The sequence below is a fragment of the Triticum aestivum genome, chromosome 6B (genome assembly GCF_018294505.1).
Source record: "Triticum aestivum cultivar Chinese Spring chromosome 6B, IWGSC CS RefSeq v2.1, whole genome shotgun sequence".
Taxonomy (NCBI): Eukaryota; Viridiplantae; Streptophyta; class Magnoliopsida; order Poales; family Poaceae; genus Triticum; species Triticum aestivum.
Genome location: NC_057810.1, coordinates 469,348,604 through 469,372,180, shown reverse-complemented (window position 1 = coordinate 469,372,180; position 23,577 = coordinate 469,348,604).

Genomic DNA, 23,577 nt, shown 5'->3' with positions numbered 1-23,577 from the left:
GGTCGTCCGGATCACCAAGACGAGCCCAAGAGGTGAGGGGCTACGTGACCTATTAGGCTCCCGAGACGTGATGCTCAGGAAGTCAGGAGTCCCACTTGACGTACGGACAGACCATCATACCTTTTCCTCGCTGAGCTCTCGCTTGGGAGGGGTGCGCGAAGACCAAGCCCGTGAGGCCTGGCGAGGTGGGATATGCCAGGCGTGACCTGAGCGTATCCCCCGTGCGTAGCCCCCTCGCGCTACCCTTCCGAGGGAGAGCAACGCGGTGAGGCTAGCCACTGAGCCTGGAGGCTCCCTGAGGTTAATGCGGCCATGAGGCCACCCCTAGTTGTTTATCACCAGTGCGGAGAATAGCGCTTCCGCTCTTGCATGGGCATAGCCGCTCCTCGGCAGTGTCGAAGGCCAGCGTGGAGCATGGTGCTTCCACTGGTGCGTGGGAGGGGGCTCCCTCTGAGAAGAGCCCATGGGGCGTGTACAACCCCGCCCTGACACGTGGCTTGCACGACAGGGCTGGAGGAGGTGTGTATGGGCACCCATGAGCCAGCACGGGACTCACGAGGCCCTACCTCAAGGCGGGTTGCGCCTGGTCTTGATGGGGGATGCTTGAGTTAGTCCTGCGAGATGGTTAGGCAGCCTGCACTGAATGAGTTTCCTAAGGTTATTGCATGAGAAGGCCAGACACCAACGACCCCAGGAGGTGACATGAACGGGACCGGCCGCCAGACAGAGCTGAGCCATTGGGTTTATCGATCTGCAGGGACGGATCTGAGCACAGACGCCGTGCTCAATCTTCTCATGCAAAGGTCCTAAAGAAAAACAACCGGCGTGCGGTTCGCGTGGACATGGGGGCACCAGGTCGCGCGCCCTCATTCATCTGCCCGCGATTATCTCATGCGAGAACAAGGCACCATGGGCCATGGGAGGTGACGTACGCGGGGAATGGCCTGTGAGCCAGAGCTCAGCCACTTGGATCTAGTGACGCTGCAGGGACGGACCTGAGCACAGACGCCGTGCCAGTCCTTAATCATGAGGCGGTCGTGGGAGGGCTTGCAAGGGCGCGAGACGTTCTTATTGAGGAAGCACCGGTCAGGCAGTTAATAATTCACAAGTAACTTGCAAAGGATTGTAACTGGTTCTGATAGATGAAGAAAGGATACATGCCGTAGGGACGGACCCACACGGCCTGGGGATGATGCAGCCCGAGGGGCGCCCCCAGACTGAATGAACTAGATAGATGTCACCTAGTACCGCTGCTGAAGAGGTGTTGAAGTAGCCAAAAAACGCGCGCCGCTGGAGTCGTTCCTCACGAGCCGCTCTGGTGCCGAGCCTCGGGAGGCTCGGTGGGACTGAGAGGCTCCTAACGGTGCTCCTCCATCTCCGCCAAGATCGCCTGATGCCTGGCCTTGCAAGCCGTCTGGGCGTCCCTTATGCAGCGCTGGAACGCCTCAGCCGCGCCCGGCAGGTCGAAGGGCATGCGGACATAGCTGTGAGGCGGGCCCTCACACCGGCCGACATGAGACGGCCAGATGAGCTGCCGAGGCGTGGCCCTGTTGAGCCCGGGGATGTCGATGCAACGCGAAACTCCTTACCCTTGCCAGGGCAGGGAGCCGCGCCACGCGGCAGGCGGCGTCGCCTTGCAGAACCCTTCCTTCTTGAATCTCCATGATTGCCTTGCTGATGAACTCCTGAACGCCTGGTGCTTGACGTCTGCTGCCTTCTCTTGGGAAGCATGCTCTGAAGAGCACCTCCACATGGTGCCCGAGCGCCTCCCTCGAGACCCTGGCTAGGTCTGAGGCCCTCCAAAGGAGAACCGCCGAGCCCAGCCTGAGAGGGGCGCCGGGCGCACCTTCCTATGCGATGGGTGAAGGTGTGGCGTCCGGAGACTCGAGGCTCAGCGCGGCGGCCTCAAGCAATGCTACCTCACGAGAGCCTTGTCCTAGCTGCAGCTTCTTCATCTTGGGGTGACCTCAGGAGGGAGGGCGCCATCCTCGTCTTCAGGGTTCTCGACCGCTGCAGCCTAGAAGGCGCACTCGAGGGAGCACACCGCATCCTTCTCTTGACAGGAGACCATGATGACACTGCCGCTTCCTGGCATCTTGAGGACATTGTAGCCATGGTGCGTAGCCACCATGAACTTGGCCAGTGCTGGGTACCCTAGGATGGCATTGTAGGGTAGGCAGATGTTGGCGATGTCGAAGTCGATGAGCTCAGTGTGGTAGTTTTTACGCTCGCCGAAGGTGACAGGGAGGCAAACCTGCCCTATCAGGTGTGTAGAACCTCCAGTCACTCCTGAGAATGGCTTGGTGGGGTGAAGCTGGTAGTATGGCGCTTGGAGCCTGTCGAACGTCTGAACAGATAGAACATTGAGCCCCGCTCCTCCATCGATGGGAGTGTTGGTGACGACCACGTTGCTGATGACAGGGGAGCAAAGCATGGGGAGCGCACCAGTGGTGGCCGCACACTTGAGCTGGTCGGAGGAGTCGAAGGTGATGGTGCACTTGGACCACCTGAGAGGGCGAGTTGCTTCAGGCTTGGGGAGCGTTGCATTCACCTCGCGAGCGAACTGCTTGAAGATGCGGTGGGAACCTGGGGCCTGTGAGCCGCCCAAGATGTAGGCAATGGCCTGAGGCTCCTAGAAGCCCCCAGCCCCCTCGTCCTCGTGGTTATCTTCGTTCCTTCTTGGCGGTGGAGGCAGAGTTGCGTTGCCTTGAGGGCGCTCCTCACGAGGCTGCTCCCTCCATTTGCCCTCGTGAGGCTGGCCCCGCCAGCATTCCTCACGAGGCTGGTCGCGCCACTCCTGCCGATGGTCGTGTCCGTCCCAGCATCCTCCTTCTTGGCCGCCCCCACGACCGTAGCCTCGATCATTGCACTTGGGGCATCGATCAAGGGGCCCGTCGTGGAGGTCCCTGAGCTCCTGGCAGTCGTTGGTGTTGTGGCTGTGAACATTGTGGAAGACGCAGAACAGGTAGTTGCTCTTGGATGACTCGGGGTGGTCGCAACCGTGCTTCGTCTCTGGTTCATCCGCAAGCATGGCCACTCCCTTGCGCTTCACGTCGTTGGTCTTGGTCTTCTTGTCTTCTGGATCAGCATCGGGGAGCTCGAGGAGGGAGAGGCATCCCTCCTCAGCCCTTGCGCACTTGTTCGCCATGTTGAACATCTCCAGAGCGGTGCAGAGATCCTCGTGGATGGTGAGCTCCTCCTTCATCTTGACATCGCAGACGCCATCAGTGAACGCTGAGATGATGGCCTCGTCTGACACCTTGGGGATCTTGAGGCGAACGTTGTTGAAGCGCTGGGTTTCTCCAGGTTGCTGCTTGATGCGTTGCAGGTCACCCGCGGCTGGCGGACGATCGTGAGTGCCCTGGAAGTTGGCGATGAAGCGGCTGCACATCTCCTCCCAGGAAGAAACCGACCCCTCGGTCAAGTTCAGGAGCCAAGAACGCGCACCATCCTTGAGGGCCATCGGAAACCAGTTTTCCATGATCTTCTCGTCGCCGCTGGCCGCCTCGATGCTCAGCTCGTAGAGCTGCAGGAACTCAGCGGGGTCGGCGGGGCCGTCGTAGCGTGGAGGCAGGTCAGGCTTGAACTTGCTTGGCTAGACAATGTTGCGGAGCTCCGCAGTGAACGCGCGGCATCCTGCCGTGGACACCGGAGGTCGTCGAGGGGGTGGAAACTGGTCTTGGTGCACGCGCACCGCCACTTCCTACGGTGGTACGCGGGCCTGGTGCTGGGGTGCTGGAAGCACATGCGCTTCTCCCTCGGGATGCTGCACCACCTGGCAGCTCATGTCATCCCGATCCGGTACAGGGCGAGGCAGGTCGCACCATGGAGCCACACGCCTTGGCTCTACGATGACGCCCTGGGCCGAAGGTGGTGGAGGAGCCCCATGCGCCATGTCGCCTGCTGCAGGTGGGTGCTGAGGCAGTGAGCAAGTCGGCTCAACGGAGCCCCCATACGCGATACTGACGAGCTCAGTGATCCGCTCGAGCCACTCCTCGTAGAGCTCACCAACTGGGCGGTAGCGAAGGAGCTCCCGCGCCATGAGTAGAGCGGACTGCGCATCCGCCTGGCCGTGGCGCGCGGGGGATGACGAAGCTGCTGGGGTTAATGACGGAGTAGCGGTGCGCCCATCACGGCGCACCGACGGGTGCATCAATGAAGCTTGCTGCTCGTGGTCGGCAGGGCCGTGGCGGTGTTGGACACCGGAGATGGAGCGCGACAGGCACAACCATCCCCCACCGGAGCCGTCTGAGCGACGCGGGCGGCGACTGCAGCCCGACGCTTGGTGCGAGCCCGGCGCGCGTTGGCCATGGAGGTGTCGAATTGCTAGTGGATCGATCGATGGAAGAGAAGATCCGACGCGCCCCTACATGGCATGCCAAATGTCGGATTAAGGGATCTGCAAACCCTAGAGAGGTTCGAACTCTGGGGTGCATGCGGATATCTCAACCTACCCGGCCCGCCTACTCGTGATTCTCCTAAGCCTAGCGCGTCAAGCTCAAAGAGACACAAAGACACTGTAGTTTATCCTGGTTCGGGCCACCTTGTGATGTAATACCCTACTCCAGCATTTTGGTGGATTGCCTCGAAGGGCTGAGGATGAACTAGTACACTGGATGAACTAGCCTTAGGAGGTGAGGTGTTCTTGAGCTGGTGTGGTGTGTTCTAGTTCTATTTTCCTTCCGCTCCCCTTTCTATGGTGGTGGCTAGTCCTATTTATAGTGGCCTTAGTACTCTTCCCAAATGTTGGCGGGAAGGGATCCCACAACGGCCGGATTTGAAAGGGGACAAGTAGTACAGCTTATCCTGACAAAAGTAGTCTTCGCCTGCGAAAAGCCTCTGGTCGTGACGCTGTGGTGGGCTCGTCGATGACCTCCGTCCTGCCGTCCTGGCGGTCTTGGTCTTGTTGCACCGAAATGGAAACCTTTGGCTGATTCCTCGGGACTCCGCACCTGTGGCTTGCCTCCTTTGCACCAAAGAGGAAACCTGCGCTCTGCGCCTGCCTAGCACCCGCCTGGCGCCCGCCTGGCCTTGGTCATCATGGCTCACATTAGCTGAGCCTCGTGAGGTAGCCTTGCATAGAACTCTCCGACCCTCAGGAGCCAGCCTGAGGAGGCCGATCCCCTTGGGGGTCTTGGCGTTGCCCGCCTCGCGAGGCTTGGCCCCTCGCGAAGGTCTTGTGGTGTTGATGCTAAACCTGGGTCGTACCAGGCCGTCGATGGAGCCGCGTGGTGGGCCACAGGCAAGCAGGGCTGGATACCCCCAAATCCAGGACGCCGACACATACACATTTGCGTTTATGATTAGTGTACGATTGAAGTGGGGGCATGATACGTCCATTTTGCATCATGCTTTTATATCAATATTTATTGCATTATGGGCTGTTATTACACATTATATCTCAATACTTATGGCTATTCTCTCTTATTTTACAAGGTTTATCATGAAGAGGGGGAATGCCGGCAGCTGGAATTGTGGCTGGAAAAGGAGCAAACATTGGAAACCTATTCCGCACTGCTCCAAAAATCTTGAAACTCCACGAAACTTATTTTTGTATTAATAAGAATTATTGAGCGGAAGAAACACCTCAGGGGGCCCACACCCTGGCCAGGAGGGTGGGGGCGCGCCCACCCCTACTATGTGCACCCCTGTCTCCTGGGCCCCCTGGTGGCCCTCCGGTGTCCATCTTCGGCTATATATGAAGGCTATTACCCTGGAAAATATCATGGTCAAGCTTACGGGACAAAACTCCGCCGCCACGAGGCGGAATCTTGGCGGAACCAATCTAGAGCTCCGGTGGAGCTGTTCTGCCGGGGACACTTCCCTCCGGGAGGGGGAAATCATCACCATCGTCATCACCAATGATCCTCTCATCGGAAGGGGGTCAATCTCCATCAACATATTCACCAGCACCATCTCCTCTCAAAACCCTAGTTCATCTCTTGTATCCAAACCACAAATTGGTACTTGTGGGTTGCTAGTAGTGTTGAATACTCCTTGTAGTTGATGCTAATTGGTTTACTTGGTGGAATATCATATGTTCAGATCCTTAATGCATATTATTACTCCTCTGATTATGAACATGAATACGCTTTGTGAGTAGTTACGTTTGTTCCTGAGGACATGGGTGGAATCTTGCTATTAGTAGTCATGTGAATTTGGTGTTCGTTCGATATTTTGATGAGATGTATGTTGTCTTTTCCTCTAGTGGTGTTATGTGAACGTCGACTACATGACACTTCACCATTATTTGGGCCTAGAGGAAGGCATTGGGAAGTAATAAGTAGATGATGGGTTGCTAGAGTGACAGAAGCTTAAACCCTAGTTTATGCGTTGCTTCGTTAGGGGCTGATTTGGATCCATATGTTTAATGTTGTGGTTAGGTTTACCTTAATACTTCTTTTGTAGTTGTGGATGCTTGCAATAGGGGTTAATCATAAGTGGGATGCTTGTCCAAGTAAGGGCAGTACCCAAGCACCGGTCCACCCACATATCAAATTATCAAAGTACCGAACGCAAATCATATGAGCGTGATGAAAACTAGCTTGACGACAATTCCCATGTGTCCTCGGGAGCTCTTTTCTCATTATAAGAAATTGTCCAGGCTTATCCTTTGCTACAACAAGGATTGGGCCACCTTGCTGCACTTTATTTACTTTATTTACTTGTTACTAGTTACAATTTATCTTATCACAAAACTATCTATTACCTACAATTTCACTATTTGCAGAGAAAACCTTACTGAAAACCGCTTATCATTTCCTTCTGCTCCTTGTTGGGTCCGACACTCTTACTTATCGAAAGGACTATGATAGATCCCCTACACTCGTGGGTCATCAAGACTCTTTTCTGGTGCTGTTGCCGGGGAGTGTAGAGCTTTTGGTTAGTGGAACTTGGTAAGGAAACATTTATATAGTGTGCTGAAATTTTCTGTTACTTGTTACTATGGAAACTAATCCTTTGAGGGGCTTGTTCGGGGTATCTTCTCCTCGACCAGAAGAGCAAAGAGTTGCTCCTCAACCTACTGAACTATTTGAAAACATTTACTTTGAGATTCCTTCGGGTATGATAGAGAAACTGCTAGCTAATCCATTTGCAGGAGATGGAACATTGCATCCCGATTTACACCTTATCTTTGTGGATGAAGTTTGTGGATTATTTAAGCTTGCAGGTATTCCTGATGATGCTGTCAAAAGGAAGGTCTTCCCTTTATCTTTGGAGGGAGATGCATTGACATGGTATATGCTATGTGATGATACGAGATCTTGGAATTATAAGCGACTGAAGTTGGAATTTCACCAGAAGTTCTATCCTATGCATCTTGTTCATCGTGATCGTAATTACATATATAATTTCTGGCCTCGCGAAGGATAAAGCATCGCTCAAGCTTGGGGGAGGCTTAAGTCAATGTTATATTCTTGCCCCAATCATGAGCTCTCCAGAGAAATGATTATTCAAAAATTTTATGCTCGGCTTTCTCTCAATGATCGCAACATGCTCGATACTTCCTGTGCTGGTTCTTATATGCTGAAGACTATTGAATTCAAATGGGACTTATTGGAAAGAATTAAATGCAACTCTGAAGATTGGGGTTCCGAGGATGGTAAGGAGTCAGGTATGACACCTAAGTTTGATTGTGTTAAATCTTTTATGGATACCGATACTTTCCGTGGATTTAGCGCTAAATATGGACTTGACTCTGAGATAGTAGCTTCTTTTTGTGAATCTTTTGCTACTCACGTTGATCTCCCTAAGGAGAAGTGGTTTAAATATAATCCTCCCGTTGAAGTAAAAGTAGTTGCACCTATTACAGTTGAAGAAAAGACTATCACCTATAGTGATCCTATTGTTCCTACTACTTATGTTGAGAAACCTCCTTTTCCTATTAGGATAAAGGATCATGCTAAAACTTCGACTGTTGTTCGTAAGAGTAATACTAGGACTTATACACCTCCTGAGCAAATCAAAGTTGAACCTAGTATTGCTATGGTTAAAGATCTCTTGGATGATGATTTAGATGGGCATGTTATTTATTTCTGTGGTGAGACTGCTAATATTGTTAGACCAGATACTAAGATACATAGACGTGTGTTAGGCATGCGTGTTATTTCTGTTAAAATAGTAGATCATTGTTATCATGGTTTATGTGATATGGGTGCTAGTGCTAGTGCAATACCATATGACTTAAATAAAGAAATTATGCATGATATTGCACCGACTGAAATAGAAGATATTGATGTTACTATTAAGCTTGCCAATAGGGATACCATTAAGCCAGTTGGGATTGTTAGAGATGTTGAAGTCTTGTGTGGGAAGGTTAAATATCCTGCTGATTTTCTTGTTCTTGGTTCCCCACAAGATGATTTTTGTCCCATTATTTTTGGTAGACCCTTCTTGAATACTATTAATGCTAAGATTGATTGTGAAAAGGATACTGTCACAATTGGCTTAGAGGGTATGTCTCATGAGTTTAATTTTGCTAAGTTTTGTAGACAACCTCGTGATAGAGAATCACCTAGTAAGGATGAGAATATTGGTCTTGTTTCTATTGCCGTGCCTCCTGCTGATCCGTTAGAACAATATTTGCTTGACCATGAAAATGATATGTTTATGAAGGAAAGAAGGGAAATAGATGAAGTGTTCCTTAAACAGGAACCTATGCTGAAACACAACCTTCCCGTTGAAATTCTTGGGGATCCCCCTCCACCCAAGGGTGATCCCATGTTTGAACTCAAACCATCACCTGATAATCTTAAGTATGCTTATCTTGATGAAAAGAAAATATATCCTGTCATTATTAGTGCTAACCTTTCAAAGCAAGAAGAAGAAAGATTAATGAAAACTCCGAAGAAGCACCGTGTTGCTATTGGATATACTCTGGATGATCTCAAGGGCATTAGTCCCACGTTATGTCAACACAAAATTAATTTGGAGGACGGTGCCAAACCAGTTAGAGATCCTCAACGACGACTAACCCCTAGATGAAAGAAGTGGTAAGAAAGGAGATACTAAAGCTCCTTGAGGCAGGTATAATTTATCCCGTTGCTGATAGTGATTGGGTAAGCCATGTCCATTGTGTTCCTAAAAAGGGAGGTATTACCGTTGTTCCTAATGATAAAGATGAATTGAGCAACCTTGATGGAGTTTTGCAGAGATGTGAAGACACTAGTCTCGTCTTGAATTCGGAGAAGTGCCACTTTATGGTTAATGATGGCATTGTCTTGGGGCACAAGATCTTCGAGAGAGGTATTGAAGTTGATAAAGCTAAAGTTGATGCTATTGAAAAGATGCCATGTCCCAAGGACATAAAAGGTATAAGAAGTTTCCTTGGTCATGCCGGTTTTTATAGGAGGTTCATTAAGGACTTTTCTAAAATCTCTAGGCCTCTGACTAATTTATTGCAAAAATATATTCCTTTTGTCTTTGATGATGATTGTGTAGAAGCATTCGAAATACTTAAGAAAGCTTTGATCACTGCACCTATTGTTCAGCCACCTAATTGGAATTTACCTTTGGAAATTATGTGTGATGCTAGTGATTATGCTGTAGGTGCTGTTCTAGGGCAAAGAGTTGATAAGAAATTGAATGTTATCCAGTATTCTAGTAAGACTCTTGATACTGCCTAGAGAAATTATGCTACTACTGAAAAAGAGTTCTTAGTAGTTGTGTTTGCATGTGATAAGTTTAGACCTTATATTGTTGATTCCAAAGTTACTTTTCACACTGATCATGCTGCTATTAAATATCTTATGGAAAAGAAAGATGCTAAGCCTAGACTCATTAGATGGGTTCTCTTGCTCCAAGAATTTGATTTGCATATTATTGATAGAAAGGAAGCTGAGAACCCCGTTGCAGACCACCTGTCTAGGTTAGAGAATGTTCTTGATGACCCACTGCCTATTGATGATAGCTTTCCTGATGAACAATTAGCGGTCGTTAATGCTTCTCGTCCTGCTCCTTGGTATGCTGATTATGCTAATTTACATTGTTGCTAAATTTATACCTCCTAGTTTCACATACCAGCAAAAGAAAAAGTTCTTTTATGATTTAAGACACTACTTCTGGGATGACCCACACCTTTATAAAGAAGGAGTAGATGGTGTTATTAGACGTTGTGTACCTGAGCATGAACAGGAACAGATCCTTGATAACCCACAAGTATAGGGGATCGCAACAGTTTTCGATAAGTAAGAGTGTCGAACCCAACGAGGAGCTAAAGGTAGAATAAATATTCCCTCAAGTTCTATCAACCACCGATACAACTCTACGCACGCTTGACGTTCGCTTTACCTAGAACAGGCATGAAACTAGAAGTACTTTGTAGGTGTTTTTGGGTAAGCTTGAAAGAAAGTAAAGAGCACGTAAATAAAGACTAGGGGCTGTTTAGATAAAGACACAACTAGATTAGTAAAAGTAAAGAGCTTGTTGTCACGAGAAAGTTATTTGTCCCTAGGCAATCGATAACTAGACCGGTAATCATTATTGCAATTTTATTTGAGGGAGAGGCATAAGCTAACATACTTTCTCTACTTGGATCATATGCACTTATGATTGGAACTCTAGCAAGCATCTGCAACTACTAAAGATTCATTAAGGTAAAACCCAACCATAGCATTAAAGTATCAAGTCCCCTTTTATCCCATACACAAACAACCTACTTACTCGGGTATGTGCTTCTGTCACTCACGCCACCCACCATAAGTAAATCATAAACATATTGCAAACCCTACAGCGGGAATCCCTCAAGCTTGCATGACACGGAGAGCACCATAGGACGTAACCAATAGTAAAACATGCAACTCAAACCAATCACGATCATCAATTAACCCATAGGACAAAACAGATCTACTCAAACATCATAAGATAGCCATACATCATTGGGAAATAATATATAGCATTGAGCACCATGTTTAAGTAGAATTACAGCGGGTAAGAGAGAGGTTACACCACTGAATATAGATGGGGGAAGGTGATGGAGATGTTGGTGAAGATGATGGAGGTGTTGGTGAAGATCGCGGTGATGACGATGGCCCCTGGCGGCGTTCCGGCGCCACCGGAAGCAAGGGGGAGAGAGCCCCCCTTCTTCTTCTTCTTCTTCCTTGACCTCCTCTCTAGATGGGAGAAGGGTTTCCCCTCTGGTCCTTGGCTCCCATGGCGTGGGAGGGGCGAGAGCCCCTCCAAGATTGGATCTATCTCTCTGTTTCTGCGTTCTCAGATTCTACCCCTTCACCGTTTCCTTTATATCTGGAGATCCGTAACTCCGATTGGGGTGAATCTTTCACCCAGATCTTTCTCATAAAATTATCTTTCTTGCGCCAACAGAAGAGCATCAACCGCCTTACAGGTGGACCACGAGGGTCAGGGGCGCGCTTGGGGGGTAGGGCGCGCCCCCTACCTCGTGACCACCTCGGACACCATCTCGCGTTGATTTTACTTCCCAAAAATCATAAATATTCCAAAAAAATCTCCGTCCGTTTTATCCCGTTTGGACTCTGTTTGATATTGGGTTTCTGCGAAACAAAAAACATGCAACAGACAGGAACTAGCGCTGGGCACTGGATCAATATGTTAGTCCCAAAAATAGTATAAAAAGTTGCCAAAAGTATATAAATGTTGAATAATATTGGCAAGGAACAATCAAAAATTATAGATACGACGGAGACGTATCAATCCTATGCAAGTGTCACTCTGAATCCTATGGAGGACACCACGCTGGAGATAGAACTCCACATAAGGTATTGCAATCTGGTTTTTATTGGCCTACTCTCTTCAAAGATGCTCGTAAGTTTGTCTTATCTTGTGATGAATGTCAAAGAATTGGTAATATAAGTAGACGTCAAGAAATGCCTATGAATTATTCTCTTGTTATTGAACCATTTGATGTTTGGGGCTTTGATTATATGGAACCTTTTCCTGCCTCTAATGGTTACACACATATTTTAGTTGTTGTTGATTACGTTACTAAGTGGGTAGAAGCTATTCCAACTAGTAGTGTTGATCATAACACTTCTATTAAAATGCTTAAAGAAGTTATTTTTCCAAGGTTTGGAGTCCCTAGATATCTTATGACTGATGGTGGTTCACATTTTATTCATGGTGCTTTTCGTAAGACGCTTGCTAAGTATGATGTTAATCATAGAATCACATCTGCTTATCATCCGCAGTCTAGTGGTCAAGTAGAGTTGAGCAATAGAGAGCTCAAATTAATTTTGCAAAAGACTGTCAATAGATCTAGAAAGAATTGGTCCAAAAACTTGATGATGCATTATGGGCCTATAGAACTGCATACAAAAATCCTATGGGTATGTCTCCATATAAGATGGTTTATGGAAAAGCATGTCATTTACCTCTTGAACTTGAATATAAAGCATATTGGGCTATTAAAGAGCTCAACTATGACTTCAAACTTGCCGGTGAGAAGAGGTTGTTTGATATTAGCTCACTTGACGAATGGAGAACCCAAGCCTATGAGAATGCCAAGCTATTCAAAGAAAAAGTCAAACACTGGCATGATAAAAGGATACAAAAGCGTGAGTTTAACGTGGGTGATTATGTGTTATTATTCAACTCTCGTTTAAGATTTTTTGCAGGAAAACTTCTCTCTAAATGGGAAGGTCCTTACATTATCGAGGAAGTCTATCGTTCTGGTGCCATAAAAATCAAAAACTTCGAAGGCACAAGCCTGAGGGTGGTGAACGGTCAAAGAATTAAACATTACATCTCAGGTAACCCTATCAATGTTGAAACTAATATTATTGAAACTGTAACCCCGGAGGAATACATAAGGGACACTTTCCAGAACGTTCCAGACTCCGAAAAGGAATAAGTATGTGGTACGGTAAGTAAACTGACTCCAAAACAATTCTTATGGCAATTTTTATCAATTTTGGAATATTTAAGAATTTTAGGAAGAAAGAAGTAATCCGGGAAGGACACGAGGCCTCCACGAGGGTGGAGGGCGCGCCCACCCTTCCTGGGCGCGCCCCCTGTCTCATGGCCACCTCGTGTGCCTCCCGGACTCCGTTTTCTTGCATGTTACGTATTTTGGTCGGTAAAAATTCATTATATAAACTCTCGAAGGTTTTGACCACCGTATCACACAATTATCCTCTGTTTTCGTTTTGAGCTATTCTGTTATAGATTTAGAGCAATATGTCATCTCAGGACTCGGAAGGGGAAAGCTATGTGGCTGATTACCTTGCAGACCCTAAGGTCTACGGGGACTTGGAGCATGATGGCTGGACCTCTGAAGAAGAAGAAGACTACGAGCCTAAGGGAAAGGAGGAGACGAGTTCAGACAAGGACGAAGCCCCATTACCTCAGCATGGGGACATGCATGTGGAGTTTAAAAAGTCAAGCCTCCTTGATAGAGCAAAGAAGACAAAGATCGAGTTTATCCCTTTTCGTCTCTTGCAGGAAAATAAACAGGAATTGTGCAAAAGAGTATTAAGCCTTGAGCAGGAGATCAAGGACCTAAAATAGCAAAATACTATACTCAAGCTTAAATTGAGGAACAAGCCTACATCATCATCACCACCTCCATCACCTCCGAGGACATAATCACATGGGCATGGGCACTCCCCTTGGCAACTGCCAAGCTTGGGGGAGGTGCCCCGGTATCGTATCACCATCACACTCCTATCTTTACCGTTTTATTTAGTTCGATCCTTTTAGTAGTATCTTGATCTAGTAGATTGAAGTTTTAGTATCAAGTAGTTTTGAGTTTTGCTTTGTGATCTCTTTATGTAATCGAGTCCTTGAGCTATCTATAATAAAGATTAGTGTTGAGTCAAGGGCTTTGCTATGTTGCTATGATCTTGAGAAAGTAGAAAGAATAAAAGAGTTCATATTGATCTTATAGATAGTAATGACTTCACACATAGAAAGTATGAGGCATAAAAGTTATTGCGAGTTGACAAACGTAGTTTTGGTCATCGTTGCAATTAATAGGAAGTAATAAGGAAAGGGAGGTTCACATACAAATATATTATCTTGGACATCTTTTATGATTGTGAAGCACTCATTAAGTATGACATGCTAAAAGAGTTGATGTTGGACAAGGAAGACAACGTAATGGTTTATGTTTTCTCACATCTCAGTTAAAGTATATTGTCATTGACCTTCCAAACATGTTGAGCTTGCCTTTCCCCCTCATGCTATCCAAATTTCTTGCACTAAGTAGAGATACTACTTGTGCTTCCAAACATCCTTAAACCCAGTTTTTCCATGAGAGTCCGCCATACCTACCTATGGATTGAGTAAGATCCTTCAAGTAAGTTGTCATGTTGCAAGCAATAAAAATTGCTATCTAAATATGTATGACTTATTAGTGTAGAGAAAATAAGCTTTATACGATCTTGTTGTGGAAGCAATAAAAACGACGGACTGCATAATAAAGGTCCACATACAAGTGGCAATATAAAGTGACGTTCTTTTGCATTAAGATTTTATGCATCCAACCCTAAAAGCACATGACAACCTCTGCTTCCCTCTACGAAGGGCGTATCTTTTACTTTATGTTTTTACTTTATGCTTGAGTCAAGGTGATCTTCACCTTTCCCTTTTCATTTTATCCTTTGGCAAGCTCCTCGTGTTTGGAAGATCATGATATATATATATCCAATTGGATGTAAGTTAGCATGGATTATTATTGTTGACATCACCTAAAGGTGAATACATTGGGAGGCAACACAATAAGCCCCTATCTTTCTTAGTGTCTGGTTGAAACTCCATAACCACAAGTACTGCGCGAATGTTAACAATTGTAGAAGACTACATGATAGTTGAGTATGTGGACTTGCTGAAAAGCTCTATTCTTGACTCTTTCTGATGTTATGATAAATTGCAATTGCTTCAATGACTGAGATTATAGTTTGTTAGCTTCCAATGAAGTTTCTGAACCATACTTGACATTGTGAATTGATTGTTACTTGAGCATAAGAAATCATATGATAAAATCTATTTATGTTGCTGTTATAAGAATGATCACGATGCCCTCATATACGTATTTTTATTTTTATCGACACCTCTATCTCTAAACATGTGGACATATTTTTCGATTTCGGCTTTCGCTTGAGGACAAGCGAGGTCTAAGCTTGGGGGAGTTGATACGTCCATTTTGCATCATGCTTTATATCAATATTTATTGCATTATGGGCTATTATTACACATTATATCTCAATACTTATGGCTATTCTCTCTTATTTTACAAGGTTTACCATGAAGAGGGGGAATGCCGGCAGCTGGAATTCTGGATGGAAAAGGAGCAAACATTGGAAACCTATTCTGCACTGCTCCAAAAATCCTGAAACTCCACAAAACTTATTTTTTGAATTAATAAGAATTATTGAGCGGAAGAAACACCTCAGGGGGCCCACACCCTGGCCAGGAGGGTGGGGGGTGCGCCCACCCCTACTGGGCGCGCCCCCTGTCTCCTGGGCCCCCTGGTGGCCCTCCGGTCTCCATCTTCTGCTATATGAAGGCTTTTACCCTGGAAGAAATCGTGGGCAAGCTTACGGGACGAAACTCCGCCGCCACGAGGTGGAACCTTGGCGAAACCAATCTAGAGCTCCGGCGGAGCTGTTCTGCCGGGGACACTTCCCTCCGGGAGGGGGAAATCATCACCATCGTCATCACCAATGATCCTCTCATCGCGAGGGGGTCAATCTCCATCAACATCTTCACCAGCACCATCTCCTCTCAAAACCCTAGTTCATCTCTTGTATCCAATCTTGTATCCAACCACAAATTGGTACCTGTGGGTTGCTAGTAGTGTTGATTACTCCTTGTAGTTGATGCTAATTGGTTTACTTGGTAGAAGCTCATATGTTCAGATCCTTAATGCATATTATGACTCCTCTGATTATGAACATGAAAATGCTTTGTGAGTAGTTACATTTGTTCCTGACGACATGGGTGAAGTCTTGCTATTAGTAGTCATGTGAATTTGGTATTCATTCGGTATTTCAATGAGATGTATGTTGTCTTTTCCTCTAGTGGTGTTATGTGAACGTCGACTACATGACACTTCACCATCATTTGGGCCTAGAGGAAGGCATTGGGAAGTAATAAGTAGATGATGGGTTGCTAGAGTGACAGAAGCTTAAACCCTAGTTTATGCATTGCTTCGTTAGGGGCTGATTTGGATCCATATGTTTAATGCTGTGGTTAGGTTTACCTTAATACTTCTTTTGTAGTTGCGAATGCTTGCAATAGGGGTTAATCATAAGTTGGATGCTTGTCCAAGTAAGGGCAGTACCCAAGCACCGGTCCACCCACATATTAAATTATCAAAGTACCGAACGCGAATCATATGAGCGTGATGAAAACTAGCTTGATGACAATTCCCATGTGTCCTCAGGAGCTCTTTCTCATTATAAGAAATTGTCCAGGATTATCCTTTGCTACAAAAAGGATTGGGCCACCTTGCTACACTTCATTTACTTTATTTACTTGTTACTCGTTTAAATTTATCTTATCACAAAACTATCTATTACCTACAATTTCAGTGCTTGCAGAGAAAACCTTACTGAAAACCGCTTATAATTTCCTTCTACTCCTCGTTGGGTTTGGCACTCTTACTTATCGAAAGGACTACGATAGATCCCCTACACTTGTGGGTCATCAGGGCATCACAAGTTGGTATCAGAGACGACTGCCTGTAGGAATCCCCCTTTCCAACTTCTTGGCCCAGGTTGAGTCTATTCTTTGAAAAACTTTTACTAACATTGTTGTGTGGCTTATGGGCCCACATCACAAATGGGTGGTATTAGGGTCTTTTATTCCTCGTCCATATCCTGGGACTCTGATCTCTCTTCTATTTAGGTTAAATGATTTTGCTAACTCTAACAATAGGATCACGTAACTACTTCCTCCCAGAGAGCCCCTTCATTCCAGATGATGGCTTGATTCACCTAAAGACCCCGAAGATACTCTCCGATGTTATGTCATCGTGTTTGCAATTCCCTTCCACCATCAACCCCTATGGATAACTACATGCACTTGCCATTCTTACATTCATCCCTAGTTGCTCTTGTTATTAAAAGATACCCCGAAATACTCGTCGTTGTTTCAAGAATCCTTTGTGCCTACCGCCTTGTAGTTCCTTGTCGCCCAAATACACCTACAAATCAATCCTCACACTTACCGAGGATTTGTTTCTCCACAACCATTCTTATGTTTCATAAGATACTTTGAAATACTATTCAATCTGTCGAAATTGTCAGTAGCCCATTGATCTTGTTCTTCCTTACCTGCTTGCATTATGGTTAATTCCATATGTCTAGCAATATTCATTAAACTCCTTTGCGATTGTCGTTCTTACCCTATTGATTCAACATGTGCGTGAATGCACACAATAATCAGTTGATCCTTGTAAATTACACTTCCGGCTCAGACGTCATTCCAGACATGAGCTGATTCTCGGAAAATCAAACCTTGATTGACTTACTTGTATTTTGATCGAAGCCTCTGCTTTTGATCCCCTGATTTGGAATTCATAATTCCTTTGTATTTAAGCTTTGAAATTATTCAGATGTTTCTATAATAAGATGCCCTTGTATTGTTTCTTATTCTAGTTGAGTACCTATACTTAGATCATATCCTTTGCGGTCCGCCAGACCCTTTGGTGGGTTATTACCCGATAGTTCCATCATAAATCTGAACCCTTTACGAGTTGTTTGCCTGATATATAACACCTTTGATAAGCTGTATCCTCTACTTTTGTCACCAATGCTCAGATTCCGAGCTTGAGTTATTTACTCCCGAAGTTGAGGTATATGTTCCTAAGATGCCCCTATGGGTTGAACCTATCCTTTCCTAATCTATGTGAACCCGAAAGTTTTCACGGGTCATACTCTACTGGTATTACACTGGATAAAACTTCAACACTGCAACTTCTTAAAAAAACGAGAGGTGAATGAAAGATTATGCATTGAAGAAGTGGGAGTCGACCTTGAACTTTCTGTTCATGCCCATGGACACGACGTATACCTTATCATGGAAGCTTCTCTAAAAAATAAGTATCCCCTTGTTAGAAGATCATTTATTATTTGTGAATTGATCCTTTGCAATCGTGGTTCCGACATAGTTTCTCCTTGATTCCATTCTCATACAAGTTAAAGTACTTGTCTTCCACAGATCATTTCACATGTACAACCTCTATTTTGATCTTCCATCGAATATTACCCTCTGGTATCTCGAGAATATCAAAGAACTGTGTTGCTTCCTATGAGTCACTACTGCAGGATGCTGCTAACGTGACACTACGATCAGAGACCCTTCGATGAAATTGTGTGCGATGCAATAATCGCAAACGGTGGTGTAAAAAACCCGTCAAAAAGGTGCAAAATATTTGCGATGGAGGACGCATCAAACATGGTTCAGATTATAGTTGCATGTGAGATGTAGGGCATACGGTTTTGTTCAATTAACTGTTTGCGATGAGGAGGAATAAAAGAAACGGGCAGCCAGATGAAGGTGGGTGCGATATACATCATACAGTTCACTCAGATGAACTATTTGTGATTAGGCAACACAAAAGAAATGATCAGCCATATCAAGGTGTGTGCGGTATACGGCATGCGGTTCACTTGGATGAACTATTTGCGTTGAGACAAGAGAACAGAAACGGTTCAACTTAATAAGATGTTTGTGATACACGACAAACATGTCTATAATCGAAAACGTGTGCTTAGACTGATAACAACATAGACGATTGCTGCTAACAAGCCGTGTGTGTTGTGAGCAAAAAATTGCTGGTATACAATTGTGAGTGATTGATGAAAACATCACCGACGTGTTCCATTGTTTAGTCCGTGTGCGATGTGATTTTCTTTGTCCGCACAACATCTATGCTCTGTCTACAGAGCATCAACATATATATATATATATATATATATATATATATATATATATATATATATATATATATATATATATATATATATATATACAGACGGTCTATTCTGCTAATATTAGCAGAATAACTATTCTGCACACCACTTCGGCACTGCACGCTCAACAGAAGTGCACTGCATCATTTTGACGACAAGCACTGCAATAGAGACTAGTGAACTTCGTGTCGAAAAAATTGCACGCGGTGTTTTTTGGTACTGTTTTCGCTCTAATTTTTTAACCGTTTATCGTAATGAGGCATGTAATATACCATTGAAAAGCTATGGATTAGGCGCAACTTCGACATGTTGAATACTTTTCGAGATTCCACACGGTTTAAGAGCAGTTTTGAAAATAGTGCAGCGGATGACGAGTGGCAGCGAGAGTTTTTTCATGTTTTTTTTCTAAACTGCTTGTCGGAATGAAGCAAATGATACGCCGTTGGATAGATATCGTCGAGGCGCATCTTTTTCATATATAAATCTTTCTCTAATTCGTTACGGTTTAAGAGCAGTTTCAAATTTACTAAATCGCGGAATTCTAATTTTTTTTTCAAATTTTCGGCACTGTTTTCGCTTCAGTTTTTGAACCATTTGTCGAAACGATGCGTGTGATACGCCATTGGAAAGTTACGAACGAGGCGCAACTTTCATATGTTGCAATGGTTTCGAGATTCCTTGCGGTTTTAACTTAATTTTGAAAATCGTGTGGCGGACGATGAGTGGCAGCGGCCTTTTTTGCGAAATTTTTACAAACCACTGGTCGGAATGATTCAAACGATACTCCGTTGGAAAGATATCGACGAGGCAAAACTTTTTCATGTAGAACACTCTCTCTAATTCTTTACGGTTTAAGAGGAATTTCAAATTTACCGAAATGCGAGCATTCTGTTTTTCGCGACACCCAAATCGACGTGGGTACTTCATCCGACTGAAAACCGCACTGCATCGGACAAAAATCCGCACTGCATCACACGGGTAAGAGAACTGCATGGTTTTCTTTTTGTGGGACGTAAATTTTTAAAGACAGGGAAGAAAACCGCACTACTTTTAGACTGAAAACCGCACTGCGTCAGACGGGCTAGCGGAATGCATGATTTCTTTTTTGTGGGATGTGAATTTCTGAAGACGAGGAAGAAAACCGCACTGCTTTTAGAATGAAAACCGCACTGCATCAGACGGGCTAGCAGACTACTTGATTTCTTTTGTTGGACGCAATTTTTTTCACATGGGAAGCAGTGTGCTTCACATCAGGCGTAAGCGAACCGCAACACCATCAAGAAGTGCACCACATTACTTTTTTGTTATTTTTTACAGCATAAGTGAACCCTAATTTTTATTGGGTGTAAGTGAACCTCAACACTACCAAAAATGAACAGCCACACTACCAACACCAAACTGCACACACGTCATAACATCGGATTTCGTCAAATAATTTTTCCAACATTTTTTGTTTTACACAGTGAACCTCAACACTTCTGTAACAAGATCCTTTACAAGAAAACTTCACTTTGTTCCATTTTGTTCTATGAGACGATAAACACATGAATATCTTTCCCTGTTTTGGCAAACTCCAAAATACAACAAGTGCACTGACTTGCACAAAAATAGTGAACTCCATCGTTTTGTACAAACCTATCGTCCACTTCACAATAGAATTTAGAAATGCATATACGATGCATAAAAGGAAATGACAACAGTAGCGTATTGAACCTCTCAAAACACAGAAATAAGCATACGAAATGCACAAGGAAACTCTCAGCACCACCGCGCCTGGGAACTGCAAGCTGGCAGCAGCCATATTGCATCGCGGCGCACTCCAATGGATACCCAAGTGAACTGCAGCAAGCAATAGAATTGCATTCTTGGTCTAAGTTCACTGTTTTTCTTTTTGTGATGTTTTTCCATCTGCTACAAACCATCAAAACTGAACTTTAAAAATATTTGCAACGAGTAGACATGGGTTGAGGTGCAGTTCCTAGGAGGCAGAATAGAACTACACGTCACACGGGGGACGAGCTGCACGCCAGCGACTACCGAAGAGCACAAGGCCTGACCAAGGGTCCAGAACGCACTGCACTGCACGCTGGATTCACGAGCACTGCACGCCAGCAGCGTGAGCACTGCACGCCAGCACCGCAGCGAAGACCCAGGCGAACACCAATTTTTGTGCCCAAGCGAAATCTGAAAATGCAAAAAAAATCCTGAACTTCGTCAGTGCGTCAACCGCACTGCATCTTTCCACAGGCCTCCATCCCACGAGTTGCAGTGGCGGACCGCTGGGGTCGTCGGCGATGGTCCATGTGCCCTGTGCAGCAGGGCTTCGCTGGTTAACAATGGAGACGGGAAAAGGCAAGTACAGGGGGGAAAGCGAACTGCACGAGATGGAGGAGCACACCACATCACGCACTGGATCCAGCAGCAAGGGCATCCTGTAGGCTGCCGGTTGGGGAGGGAAGGGAGGGGCATTCGCCGCCTGTCAGCAGTAGAAAGGCGTGGGGGCAGCCGATCCATGGGGGTGGTGCTGAGGGACGAAGCCAGCAGGTGTGATGCCGACCGATGGCCGCGGCGGATCCAGGTGTGGGGAGAGTGGTTCCGACCACAGCGGCGCAGCAGGAGGTCGGGGCCGAGCCATGGCACGCTGATGTAGTAGGAGGTCGTCGGGTGGGGGGCGAGCCATGGCGGGGCGTCCGGATCTCGCCGGATCCAGCAGGGCAACAGCGGTTGGAGGTACCCGGGTCGCCTCGGGTGGTGGTGAACAGAGCGTCGGCGGCGCGCGGGTCCGTGTGGACGGCGGCAGCGCGCAGGTTCGTGTGGACGGCAGCATGCGCGGCTGCTAGTGGTTTAGCAGCGGTGTTGGTTACGCCAGGTGTTGGAGATGGCTGGGCCGGACGGCGGCGCAGCCCTTGGCGGCCCTGACGGCAGAAGGCAGGGGAGGTCATGCGGTGGAGCGGGAGGAAGGTGGGGGTCGTGGGGAGTGGGAGGAAGAAGGCGCAGGTTTTGAGGAGGGGGAGACAGGGAGGTAGAGCTGGATCTTGTCGGATCTGGCCGTTGCTTGACGGGGCGTGGCTGGTGGATGTAGGTGTCTTGGCGGGGGCGGGGGCGCAGGGGAGGAAGGTGGTGTGGTGGTGGGAGGTTGTGGGGTAGGGACCAGCAAGGGTCGCCAGGGACCCCTAGGAGGCCGGTGAGGCGCGGTGGGAGGGGAGGGCGGAGGCGCGCCGACCGGCGGAGGGGCTGGCGTTGGAGATCTGGGGCGGGGACAGTGGTGAAGGAGGTGGGGCACCGGAGCCGGCCTGGCGGTGGGAGGCCTGGTTGAGGTCCGTTGTGGGGAGGAGTGGAGGAGGAGAGGTGGCAGGTGGGTTGGATCGATGGTGTTAGCTAGGAGGAAGAAAGTGAAGGGGATCGGGGGAGGAAGAAGATGGAGAGAAGTGAGGTCGTGGGAGGAGAGGGAAGAGTGGGTGGGGTGGGGATTGCTTCGGCCGGCTCTGTGCCTCTGTGGTAGTGTGGTGCACGTCGGGTCGGTTAGGGTGGTGTTATCAGAATAAGCGACCGGTGTGCAGAATAAACTCTTAAGGGGGTGTTATCATAATAGACCCTATATATATATATATATATATATATATATATATAGAGAGAGAGAGAGAGAGAGAGAGAGAGGGGGAAAATGCATCCTACTACCGGGTGTAGTTACACCCATTTCTCATATACTACCATGTGGTAGTATATACTCTACTTTATTATTTTTAGTATGTTCACATACTATATCTAAGATACTCTAAAGCGAGTTATGTGAAAAAATTGCATGTGAGCCCATGTTTTTATAATATTTGTGAAATACATACATATTTGTACGTACAAAGGAGTATGCTCAAAATATACAATATACTACCTCAAAAATAGTATATACACTACCTAAACATTTTTACATAATACATACTATGCGTACATACTCTCCCATATGATAGATATTACCTAGAACATATGAATCAAAAGTGGGAGTAACTACTCCCGGTAGTAGGAAAAATTATCCTATATATATATATATATATATATATATATATATATATATATATATATATAGGGAAAATCCATCCTACCACCCGGTGGTAGTTACCCCACATGTCTCATATACTACCATATATTACTATATATATTATTTTATTATTTTAAATATGTTCATTTACTATATCTAAGCTATTTCAAAGCAAGTCACATGAAAAAAATTGCATATGAGCCCATAGTTTTTGTTATATTTGTGAAATACGTACATATTTGTATGTAAAAAAGAGCATACTCAAAAAATGGTACATACTACCTAAAAATTAGTATATATACTTTCTAATCATTCTTATATACTACATACTACACGTACATACTCTCGATTTCGACAGATACTACATACAACATACAAAGCACAATATATATATATATATATATATATATATATATATATATATATATATATATATATATATAAGGTGTATCAACCCATTTTCTTATATATATATATATATATATATATATATATAGAAAGTCTATTTAATACCCTGGGTGAGGAATAAGTAATTCTTCACCCTGGTCAGTCGACCACTGTTTGGTTCAACCCATCACAAACCGATGTAAAATTATAGCCAAAATTTGATTGTGCCACCATAAGTTTACGTTGACGCTGGAAGGTCGCGGG